General features: G+C 41.3%; 1 pseudogene; it reads right to left on the reverse strand.

Annotated features, from left to right (window-relative positions):
- The window catches only part of LOC107966528 (E3 ubiquitin-protein ligase RNFT1-like), a 94,967-nt pseudogene that overhangs the window by 6,345 nt on the left and 75,368 nt on the right, over positions 1–13,254 (reverse strand).

A 13,254-nucleotide genomic window follows, 5' to 3' on the forward strand; every position in this document is an offset into this window, starting at 1 on the left:
CCAGCCTGGGCGACAGAGCGAGACTTGGTCTCAAAAAAAAAAAAAAAAAAAAGATATAGTAAAAATGTTTTATGTATACTGCAAGTAAAACCTATGTATGTTTTTGCTGGTTATAAAAATTTTAAAGTTTTTATTGCATATGGGAAACCACTGAATAATTGTATATAGTCAACTGTCAATTGATAATGCCCTGGACAACAGAAGTACCAATCTAAATAGTTTCCCATATATGATGTGGGGACTGATTTTAAAATTATTCTGAAGCAAATATAATTCTGATTTTATCCAAATAGGTTAATATTCAGGTTCAAGTGCTTGAACAAATGGTTGCCAGGCTGAAATAATACAGATAATTAAAGCTAGTTAGCAAACTGAAAAATTGCAAAAGGAGGATTCATTTAAACAAAGACTAAATAGCATTAATGTGATTAGTTAACATCACTGCAATAAAGCATAAGTTAGTTTCTTACCTTAGATTTAAAAGGCATGATGAAAGAAGGCACCGATAAGATAAGGCATTTTAAGCTCATGAAAAAGAATTTCAGAATGAAGTCTGTAATTCCAATAATCCAAAGTACTTTCCAGAAGCTCAAATGGTCCAAAATAGGATATAAAAAAATTCAGCCACCAAAAGAAAATCATCAAAATTTACCAGAGCAACATACAAAGGTAAAGTATTAAGAAAGAGTTTTAATTTGCTACAAATATTTTATCTTGATATGTAAAAAATATGAGTTTGGCAGGATGTCAGAGTTCACATTAATGGAATGGAGGATCATTTTGCTTATTTTAAAGAGATTTTTAAAATGTTTGGAATTTAGATCTTCCCTTCATAGAATAAGGAAAAAGTCTTCACAGTTTGTCATAGTTGACACCTTTCTAGCCTGTAAACAAAAAAAAACTCATCAATACCAGACATCTGCCATGTTTTTCTTCACCAATTCCAATCAGGATTCCATCTCTTCCTTTCAGTGAATTGCTTGTCAAGATCATCAACTCCCTCTGTATGGCTAAATTTCAAGGTCACTTCTCTTTTTCCGTCTTCCCTCCCTGAATAATTTTCTTTCTAGACTTTTAACACAACACTCTTCTATTTCTCATATTTCACTGCTGATTTCTTCTTAGTCTCCTTTGCTGTTTCTCTTCTAATTGTGGTCATGTCCCGTACTGGGCTCTCTATCTACACTCTCTCTTTCCTGGGTTAGTTTTGTCCAGTCCTGTGTTTTTTTTGTGTGTTTTTTTTTTGTTTGTTTTTTGTTTTTGTTTTTTTTTGAGACAGAGTCCTGCTCTGTCACCCAGGCTGGAGTGCAGTGGCACGGTATCGGCTCACTGCAAGCTCTGCCTCCCGGGTTCATGCCATTCTCCTGCCTCAGCCTCCCGAGTAGCTGGGACTACAGGCGCCCACCACCACGCCCAGCTAATTTTTTTGTATTTTTAGTAGAGACGGGGTTTCACCGTGTTAGCCAGGATGGTCTCAATAACCTGACCTCGTGATCCACCCAACTCGGCCTCCCAAAGTGCTGGGATTACAGGCTTGAGCCACCGCGCCTGGCCCCAGTCCTGTGGTTTTTAAATATCAACCATATGCTCCTGATACCAAAATTTATAGCCCTAACCTCTACCCTGAGTTCATGACATATATTTGGAACCACTTTCTTACCAATTCTACTTAGCCTCTTAAACTTAACATGTTCAAAACAAAATTATTGATTTTTCTCCTCAAAATCAGTTCCTTCCTCAACCCAATGAAATGACACCACTGTCCAGCCAGTTGCTTAGACTAAAAACCCAGAGGTCATTCTTGCTTCTCTCCACCCACCTATCCAATCCAGTCCATCTGAGGGATACTGGCTCCACCTCCAAACTATATCCCAGATTTCCCCATCTCTCCAACTCCAGTGAAATCTCGTCTTCTAATATTCTGGTAAAAGCTGAAAATTCAGAATACTCCCATTTGACATGGAAACTTATCAGCTACTGTCATTTAATAAGTGTTTTTACTTTCAGAAAAAAAGACCAACAATAACAACCTAATGGTACTTAAAAAATATGGAATATATAAACAAAAACTCAGGTATCAAAAATTAAATATTTATTGAGCATCTGCTATGTGCCAAAGCACTGGGGATACAAAATCTGAATAAGTTACGTAAAGCTCTTGCTTATGAGGCCGGGTGCAGTGGCTCACACCTGTAATCCCAGAACTTTGGGAGGTCAAGGCAGGTGGATCATGAGGTCAGGACTTCAAGACCAGTCTGACCAACATGGTGAAACCCCATTTCTACTAAAAATACAAAAATTTGCCAGGTGTGCACCTGTAATCCCAGCTACTCAGGAGGCTTAGATGGGAGAATTGCTTGAACCCAAGAGGCAGAGGTTGCAGACAGCCAAGATCGAGACACTGCACTCCATGCTGGGCGACAGAGTGAGACTCCATGTCAAAAAAAAAAAAAAAAAAGCTCTCGCTTATGAAAGGAGACAGTTAAAAACTGAACTGATTGAATACAATAAGTACTATGTGAAGTAAGGTACAAAGTGCTATGAAATATATGATTACATTAAAAATGTAATTGTGTATTTGGACCTCTAATTACCTGTAATAAAGTGACTGAGAATGAAAGGTGTAATATAAAAGAACAGAAGATCCTGCTAAGAATACCAGTAACCAAGCACACTGAATCTTTGAGGACCTTTCCTGAAAGATAAACAATTTTATAATGTTACTTTGATTTTGCCAGAATTTTAAATATTATTAAACTGTTTTACTTTAATGACTATTAACTTAGAACATTTTTCTAAATTAATCTTAATATAGAATATCTGTTAAACTGTACATAATCATCAGTTACTTTGTTTTATACAACTTTAGTGACCAAACAGAACTATTACATTAAGCAAATGTTTAAAACACAAGTTTCTTCACCGTATGAAAAACATTACCTATGTTTCAAAGAAGCCAAATCTTCTCTCAAAAAAAAAAAAAAAACACAAGAAAATTAAATTAAAAAAAAAAAAAAAAAGAAGCCAGGTCCTCTACAAGCTGACATAAAGGACTCACCCAGGACGGGCGCAGTGGCTCACACCTGTAATCCCAGCACTTTGGGAGGCCGAGGTCAGCGGATCGCTTGAGGTCAGGAGTTTGCGACCAGCCTGCCCAACATGGTGAAACCCATCTCTACTAAAAAAAAATACAAAAGTTAGCCAGGTGCCATGGCACGCGCATATGATACCAGCTACCCAGGAGGCTGAGGCATGAGAATCGCTTGAACGCAGGAGGCAGAGGTTGTAGTGAGCCAAGATCACGCCACTGCACTCCAGCCTGGGAGACAGAGCGAAACTCCATCTCAGAAAAAAAATGGACCCACCCACAAAAGAAAATTTCAAAATGCATTTTAACCTTGACTCACTTGTCAAGGTTTATATTTTTAAAATTCTCAGATTATAACAATTTAATAAATTAATCTGTTTTAATCTTACTTTTTTTTTAATATGGCTTCTTGACACATTGCCCAGAACTCCTAGGCTCAAGCCTTCTTCCCAACTCAGCTTCCCAAGTAGTTGTAATCTCCCTTTTGTGTGTGTGTGTGTGTGTGTGTGTGTGTGTGTGTGTGTGTGAGACAGGGTCTCACTCTTTCACCCAGACTGGAGTGCAGTGGCATGATCACAACTCACTGCAGCCCTGACCACCTGGGCTCAGGCAATCCTCCCACCTCAGCCTCCTAGATAGCAGAGATTACAGGCACGTGCCACCACGCCCAGCTAATTTTTTGATTTTTTGTAGAGATGGGGTTTTGCCATGTTGCCCAGGCTGGTTTTCAATTCCTAGGCTCAAGCAATCTGCCCATCTCAGCCTCCCAAAGTGCTGCATTACAGGCATGAGACACTGTGCCTTGCCTATAATCTCACTTTTAAAGTCAAGTTAAATGAAAAGTTTTACTAATTTTAAATCATTAAGATTTTTCTAGTTTGATAGGCTGAACTATAGATTTCCAGGTCAGAATGCATGATACTTTACACAGACATAGCCATTTAAAGTTGCCTTAAGGTGAAATTTTAGAAACTCATCCTATTTTTCCCAATGATTTATATGACTAGGGCTTGTGTAACTTATGTTATGGAAAAATTCCTTGGGTTTAATTTTCTTTTCTTTTTTTTTTTTGAGATGAGGTCTCACTCTGTCACCAGGCTGGAGTGCAATGGCACGATCTTGGCTCACTGCAACCTCTGCCTCCTGGGTTCAAGCAATTCTTCTGCCTCAGCCTCCCAAGTAGCTGGGACTACAGGCAAGCGCCACCACGCGCAGCTAATTTTTGTGTTTTTAGTAGAGACGGTTTCACCACATTGGCCAGGCTGGTCTCAAACTTCTGACCTCAGGTGATCCACCCGCCTGGGTCTCCCAAAGTGTTGGGATTACAGGCATGAGCCACTGGGCTTGGCCCAGGTCTTTCTTTTTTCTTTTCTTTTCTTTTTTCTTTTTTTTTTTTTTTTGAGACGGAGTCTCAGTCTGTATCCCAGGGTGGAGTGCAGTGGTGCGATCTCAGCTCACTGCAACCTCCGCCTCCCGGGTTCAAGCAATTCTCCTGCCTCAGCCTCCTGAGTAGCTGGGAATATAGGCACGTGCCACCACGCCTGGGTAATTTTTTGTATTTTTAGTAGAGACGGGGTTTCACCGTGTTAGCCAGGATGGTCTCGATCTCCTGACCTTGTGATCTGCCTGCCTCGGCCTCTCAAAGTGCTGGGATTACAGGTGTGAGCCACTATGCCCGGCCACTAAAAGTTGTTAATGATGATGATATTACTTAGTATCATCAAAGTAACTCATACAACATGAAGAGACTTGCCAAATCAGATCAAATAGCGTGTTCTAACTCTTTTAATCCTTTTTACTACTTTTTCTTTAACAGTAACCAATTTTTTTTTCTTACAAAGAAGGTAAGGTGAAGGAATTCAGCATTAGGAGAAATAATTTATTCCAGGATTTAGATAACAAATTTAATATATCATGGAAGTTACAATATATCCCATTACTTCCTATTTCTTTCAAAAGTTATTTCCTATTTCTCTCAAAATTATTTGTCTAAAATCTATGGAGAGAAACAGTTAATAATTTTTTAGTTGCTTGTTATACTTACTTAGAAAAACCTGATTTACAGTGCTTTTGTTTGCTTACATAAATGTTGTTAGCAGCCCAATTCCAAGAGAAATTCCTGTTAGAAAATAAGTTCCAGTTAATTGAAAGAAAAAAAAATCAAAGAGGATTATATAAGCTAACAATGACACAAATTAAAAATAAACATATACAATAATAAAAGCTAACAAAAAATAAGTAACTGAATGCATTAAATAGACTACCAATAACGAAAGAAAATTAACTGATTTTCAGAATGAAAACAAGTCAATGTTTTATTATGCCCTACCTGTTATATGCTGCATAACAAGTTTGACACTCAGAATCAAAATATATGGAAGACTTTTTTGCAACCACTTGAAGAGATAGCGGAATTCTGAGAAGGAGCTACTACTATGATCTCCAGATTCTGCGGCAGTATCATCAGGCAGCCTTGCTTCACTGTGGGAGTGACCCCGTAAGTGACTGTGTACCCATCCATGGGCACAGCTATGGACACCTGACCTTATATTTCTGGAGCTTGTATTTTCTGCACATTCTTTAGGTATGGCGTTTATCTGGATATGAACATCTCCAGAATGAAGACAAGAACCTTCTCCTGTCAATCTTGTGTGGACACAGTGAGGGGCTGAGGCATCCTCACTGCTTCCAGTTTCTGGAGGACTGTGCAGTTGGCTACGATTGGCTTGCATGGCCCTTAAATATTTTTTCTCTGACCCAGATGTCTTTGCTTCAGGGCTCTGTCTCCTAAAAAATCAAATAGCAGAAAATATTCTAAGTAAACAGGCAGTTAAATACCGGCAGGATATTCCTCACTGGGTATCCTTTATTCACCAAAGGAGTAGCAAATAATCACAGCAGATGAATTTTCAGGTTATTTATCACTGGACTCCTCCCTTCTCTCTTACTGCCAAGGCTCTGCTGCCCTACACAAATGATCTTTTAGGGAACATCTGCTACCAAAAAAAAAAAAAAAAAAAAAAAAAAAAAAAAGCGGCCAGGAGTTTGAGACCAGCCTGGCCAACATGGCGAAACCCTGTCTCTACTGAAAATACAAAAATACAAAAATCAGCCGGGCTTGGTGGCGGGTGCCTGTAATCCCAGCTACTCGGGAGGCTGAGGCAGGAGAATCTCTTGAACCTGGGAGGCGGAGGTTGCAGTGAGCTGAAATCGTGCCTATGCACTCCAGCCTGGGCGACAGAGGGGGATCCCCCGTCTCAAAAAAAACGCATTGGCTTTCTTTTTTGGTGGGGGTGGGGGTGGGCGGCGGTGGTGGAAGGCGTACTTAAGTCTCTCTATGCTTACTAATTTAAATCTGACAGATTTCTGGGTCAGTAAGGGTGAGAGCCAGGCTCCAGACTATAGTGAATTTTCCGAGGAGATTTGTGTAAGTATTCTAACATTTCAACTATGTCGTGGATTTCTTTCTTTTTTTTCTTTTCTTTTCTTTTTTTTTTTTTTGAGACGGAGTCTTGCTCTGTCGCCCAGGCTGGAGTGCAGTGGTGCGATCTCGGCTCACTGCAAGCTCCACCTCCCGGGTTCACCCCCTTCTCCTGCCTCAGCCTCCCGAGTAGATGGGACTACAGGCACCTGCCACCACGCCCGGCTAATTTTTTTGTATTTTTTTAGTAGAGACGAAGTTTCACCTTGTTATCCAGGATGGTCTCGATCTCCTGACCTCGTGATCCGCCCGCCTCGGCCTCCCAAAGTGCTGGGATTACAGGCGTGAGCCACCGCGCCCGGCAGTCGTGGATATTTTTAAACTTAAAAATGTGTGAAAACTTAGGAAACAGGAAAAAGAAAAAGAATATCACATAATTTAGCCACAGCCACAATGGAGCACGGTATGTATTAGTACACTGATAATTTTGGTACGTTTGGTACTTTTGGTACATTTGTAAATTTAGAATACCAAATGTAATGTTTAAATTCTCATCTTGGCCAGACACTGTGGTTCATTCCTGTAATCCTAGCACTTTGGGAGGCCGAGGTGAAAAGATCGCTTGAGCCCAGGAGGTCCAGAGCACCCTGGGCAACATACAGAGACCCTGTCTCTAGAAAAAAAATGTTAAAACTAGCCGGGTATGGTGGCAAGGGTCTGTAGTCCCAGTTACTCAGGAGGCTGAGGTGGGAGGATCCCTTGAGCCAGGGAGGTCAAGGCTGCAAGGAGCCATTATTGCTCCAGTCTGGGCGACAGAATGAGACCCTTTCTCAAAAAAAAAAAAAAAAAAAAAAAAAAATTCTCCTTTTAGCATACTCAACACTGAAGGCATATTAGTCCATACTGGAAGTTTATTAGTGCACCTGGAGCTGCATTTCACCCAAGTAACTTAACTGAAATGTGACATATTTGAAGAAAGAAAGTACTGAATTGATGAGAAGATTTGACCTGGTGACAGGCTGTTATGTGATAAATTTTCTTTCCACTGGCATCTGGACTGTTGGAAATAGACATTTTAATTTTAATTGGTTAACTCAAAAAGCGTTTGCCACGTACTTACTGAATGTTAAGAATAGTACTAGATGTTGGAGAGACAGACACAATAAAGAGTCTTGGGCCAGGCACCATGGCTCACACCTGTAATCTCAGCACTTTGGGAGGCCAAAGTGGGTGGATCACTTGAGGTCAGCAGTTGAAGACCAGCCTGGCCAACATGGTGAAACTCCATTTCTGCTAAAAATATAAAAATTAGGGCCAAGCACGGTGGCTCACGCCTGTTATCCCAGCACTTAGGGAGGGTGAGGCAGGTGGATCACCTGAAGTCAGGAGTTCAAGACCGGCCTGGCCAACATGGTGGAACCTCGTCTCTACTAAAAATACAAAAATTAGCCAGGCATGGTGGCGCACGCCTGTAAACCAGCTACTCAGGAGGCTGAGGCAGGAGAATTGCTTGAACCCCAGAGGCAAATGTTGCAGTGAGCCAATATCATGCCACTGCACTCCATCCTGGGTGACAGAGCAAGACTCCATCTCAAAAAAAAAAAATGTTTCCGTCTCATGGTGACTGAAATGGTTAGACCTGCAAACAAATAATTACAGTATTTTGGAGAAAACACTATATTGAAGGTTCTGTGAGATGCAATGGAAGCAAAAGGTAGAAGCATTTAACTTTGTCAGGCAATAAATCTTGTATTAAATTTGTGATATTTAAGATGAAATCTTAATTTTTTTTTTTTGAGATGGAATTTTGCTCTGTTGCCCAGGCTGGAGTACAGTGGCACAATCTTGGCTCACTGCAACCTCTGCCTCCTGAGTTCAAGTGATTCTAGTGCCTCAGCATCCTGGATGAAATCTTAAGAATAAGTTGATATTTACCAGGACACAAGCAGTAATAGGGCATTGCAGATAGAAACATTATATGGAAAATGGTGGTATTGAAATACCATGGTCCTTTAAGGACTGTTTTTCATATTTGGAAGAGTAGGGTGCATAGAGTAGTAAGAGAGAAGTCACATAAGTAGGAGCTAGAAAATGACTTTGTGGGCCTCACTTAGTAGTTTATTCTAATGGCCAAAGGGAAGCTACTGAGTTTTAAGCAACAGAATTGTGTGACTGGATTTCTGTTTTTCAGAATTCATATGCTAATAGTAGCAGTGCAAGTTCCATTAGGAGACTATTATAAGTAGTTCAGGTACAAGATGAGGTCTTGAACTTGTCAGTGAAGTGGGATTCAAGAAGAAGGAGATTGGAGAGGTTATGAAATAGAATCAATAGGGTTAAGTGTCCTAGATTGTTGCAGTTAAGCTCTGTGGCCCCTCCACTACCCACACCAATTTTTCACACCTACCCATGTCCATACCCTTGGGTAGTCTCCTCACAGACTGATTTAAGTGATTTGCTTTGGCCCTTGGGACAACAGCAATTGTAATGTTAGCAGAGACTTGAAAAATTCTTCCGCATTGGGATTCACACTCTTACTGCTGGTAACCCTTTGCCACAATTTGATTAAATCAAGCTAGCCTCCTAGAAGATGAGACCACTTTGAGAGTGTCCCTAGCTCTCCCAGCCTTCCTGGTTGTCTCAGCATTCTCAGTTGAAGCCCCAAATATATGTGTGAGGCCATCCTAGAATGAGCCAGTCTATACATAGAATTATAGGAAATATAGATTCTTTTCTTTCTTTCTTTCTTTCTTTTTTTATTAGATGGAATCTCGTTCTGTCACCCAGGCTGGAGTGCAGTGGCATGATCTTGGCTCACTGCAACCTCTGCCTTCTGGATTCAAGCTATTCTCCTACCTCAGCCTCCCAAGTAGCTGGGACTACAGGTGCCTGCCACCATGCCTGGCTAATTTTTGTGTTTTTAGTAGAGACGGGGTTTCACCATATTAGCCAGGCTGGTCTCCAACTCCTGACCTTGTGATATGCCTGCCTTGGCCTCCCAAAGTGCTGGGATTGCAGGCATGAGCCACTGCACCCAGCCTATAGATTATTTTCTTTTCAGCCTCTAGGCAGTTGGTTTCATAACAAGATTAACTGATAGCCTAACTGACCAAGTATATGGGGCAGGTAAGAGGAATAGTCTAAGACAAATCTTCATTTTTTAGCATGGATAGATGGATACATCAATATTGGGAAGCTATATTAGAATAAGTAAATTGGTGGCATTACCAGATGAATAGGGAATTTTTTTGAAAGACCAAGTTTGGAGAGATATCAGTAATTTTGGCTTGGAAATACTGAGTCTTAGGAGTTCCTGGGAAACATACAGGTGAAGATACCCAGTTGGCAATGTGATATAAGGATCTGGAGATGGAAAATTTGAAGTAAAAGCTGTGGCTGTGAAAACTTTGCCCATTTCTCATTTATGCGCTTTCAGAGCCTTTTTTTTTTTGTAGATTCTTTGTAGACAGTGTTGTCTACAAATAGAAACAGCTTCTTCCTTTCTGATGCCTATTCCTTTTATTTCTTGCTTTATTGTATTAACTGTAACTGCCAATGTGATGTTATTAATAAATTAAATAGGAATGGTGACAGTAGACATCCGTGCCATGCTCCTGATTTTAAGGGGAATACATTCAGTCTTTTTACCATTAAGTATGTCAGCTGTAAGTTTTGCTCATTTGTTTGTTTCCTTTTTTTTTTTGTGAGACAGAGTCTCACTCTGTCGTCCAGGCTGGAGTGCAGTGGCGCCTTCTCAGCTCACTGCAACCTTTGCCCGCAGGGTTCTAGCGATTCTCCTGCCTCAGCCTCCTGAGTAGCTGGGATTATAGGCGGCTGCCACCACGCCCTGCTAATGTTTTTGTATTTTTAGTAGAGACGGGGTTTCTCCATGTTGGCCAGGCTGGTCTCAAACTCCTGACGGAGTGGATCCACCCTCCTTGGCCTCCCAAAGTGCTAGGATTACAGGCGTGAGCCACCGCACCTGGGCCATTTGTTTCTTTTTTTTGAGATGGAGTCTCACTTTGTCGCCCAGGCTAGAGTGCATTGGTGTGATCTCAGCTCACTGCAATTTCCATCTCCCAGGTTCAAGCGATTCTCCTGCCGCAGCCTCCCCAGTAGCTGGGATTACAGGTGTCCGCAACCACACTTGGCTAATTTTGTATTTTTAGTAGAGATGGGGTTTCACCATGTTGGCCAGGCTGGTCTGGAACTCCTGACCTCAGGTGATTCGCCTGCCTTGGCCTCCCAAAGTGCTGGAATTACAAGTGTGAGCCACCGTGTCCAGCCTCTAGTTTTTTTTGCATGTGTCATCTATCAGGTCAAGTAAATAAATTCCCTTCTTCTCCTAGTCTGCTAAGAATTTTTATCATAAGTAGATATTGAATTTTGACAAATCTTTTTCTGCCTTTATTAAAAAATCATACAATTTTTCTTATTTAGCCTGTTGATATGGTGAAATTTTCTTTTCTCTTTTTTTTGGAGACAGAGTCTCCCTCTGTTGGCCCAGGCTGGAGTGCAGTGGTGCGATCTTGGCTCACTGCAATCTCTGCCTCCCAGGTTCAAGCGATTCTCATGCCTCAGCCTCCCAAGTAGCTGGGATTACAGGCGTGTGCCACCACGCCTGGCTAATTTTTGTATTTTTAGTAGAGATGGGGTTTCACCATGTTGGCCAGGCTGGTCTCGAACTTCTGACCTCAGGTAATCCACCCACCTCGGCCTCCCAAAATGCTGGGATTACAGGCGTGAGCCACTGCACCCAGTCTATCAACTGATTTTTAAATGTTAAGCCAGCCTTGCATTTCAAGGATAAACCCCACTGAGTTGTAGTGTATTACCCTTTTTATATATTGCATTCATTTTACTAATATTTTGTGGAGGATTTTTGCATCCCTGTTTGTGGGAGATACTGGTTTTCTTACAATATCTTTAACTGTTCTTGATGTCAGGATAATGCTGGCCTGAATTGGAAAATGTTTCCTGTTTGCAGAAGAAATTGTGTTGAATTGGTATCATTTCTTACTTAAATTTTGGTAGAATTTGCCAGTGAGGCCATCTGGCCTGGAATTTTTTTTTATGGAAAGGTTTTAAACTACAAATTTCAGTTTCTGTATTCACTATAGAATTATTCAGGTTATATACTTCTTAAGTCAGCTTGAAGGAATTGGCATAAAGTTGTTCATAATATTCTCTTATTAGCCTTTTAACATCTGTAGGCTCTGTATTGACATTAGCACTTTTATTGCTGGTATTGGTAATCTGTGTCATCTTTGTTTTTTTCTTGGTCAGTATAGCTAAAAGTTTATCCATTTTATTGGTATTTTCAATACAATTTCATTTCATTTCTTTGGTTTTATTTATTTTCTAATATAAGCATATCATTACTTTAATTTAATTTGATTAATTTATTTTGAGACAGACTCTTGCTCTGTCACCCACACTGGAGTGCAGTGGTGCAGTCTGGGGCTCACTGCAGCCTTGAACTCCCAAGCTCAAGTGATCCTCCCTCTTCAGCCTCCCAAGTTTCTGGGACTACATGGGCACACTGCCACACCCAGCTAAGTTCTAAAATTTTCTGTAGGGATGGGATGTCACTATGTTGCCCAGGCTGATCTTGAGCTCTTGGGCTCAAGCAATCCTCCTGCCTTGATCTCCCAAAGTGCCGGGATTACAGGCATGAGTCACCACACTCAGCCAAGTATATAATTTTATATATGATCCTCCCACCTCGGCCTCTCAAAGTGCCAAAGTGCCATACTGCTGGGATTACAGATGTGAGCTACAGTGCCTGGCACCTTCAGTATTTTCTGTTAGTGCAGGTTTGCTGCCAATGAATTGTCTTAGTTTTCCTTCATTTGAGAATATCTTTAGTTTTCCCTTCATTAATGAAGGATATTTTCATTGGTATCTAATTCTGAGTAGACAGTTTGTTTTAGCAAATTAAAGATATTCCTGGCTGGGCGCAGTGGCTCATGCCTGTAACCCCAGCAATTTGGGAGGCCGAGGTGGGTGGATCACTTGAGGTCAGGAATTCTAGACCAGCCTGGCCAACATGGTGAAACTCCATCTCTACTAAAAATAAGAAAATTAGCCGGGCATGGTGGCATGCGCCTGTAATCTCAGCTACTCTGGAGGCAGAGGTGGGAGAATTGCTTGAACCCAGGATGCAGTGAGCCGGGATCACGCCACTGCACTTCAGCCTGGATGACAGAACGAGACTCCATCTCAATTAAAAAAAAAAAAAGATATTCCACTGTTTCTACTCTTCAAGGTTTCTAATAAGAAATCCACAGTCAAATCATTGTTCCCCTATAGGTAATGTATTTTTTTCTTTCTTTTTCTTTTTCTTTTTGAGACAGAGTCTTGCTCTGTTGCCCAGGCTTGAGTGCAGTGGCGGTGATCTCGGCTCACTGAAAGCTCTGCTTCCCGGGTTCATGCAATTCTTCTGCCTCAGCCTCCCGAGTAGCTGGGACTACAGGCACCCACCACCACGCCTGGCTAATATTTTGTATTTTTAGTAGAGACGGGGTTTCACCATGTTAGCCAGGATGGTCTCGGTCTCATCACCTCGTGATCCACCCACGTCGGCCTCCCAAAGTGCTGGGATTACAGGTGTGAGCCACGGTGCCCCGCCTTTTTTTTTTTTTTTTTTTTCCGAGACGGAGTCTTGCTCTGTTCCCCAGGTTGGAGTGCAATGGCGCAATCCCAGCTCACCGCAACCTCTGCCTCCTGGGTTCAAGTGACTCCT

Source organism: Pan troglodytes, chromosome 19, assembly GCF_028858775.2.
Source record: "Pan troglodytes isolate AG18354 chromosome 19, NHGRI_mPanTro3-v2.0_pri, whole genome shotgun sequence".
Lineage (NCBI taxonomy): Eukaryota > Metazoa > Chordata > Mammalia > Primates > Hominidae > Pan > Pan troglodytes.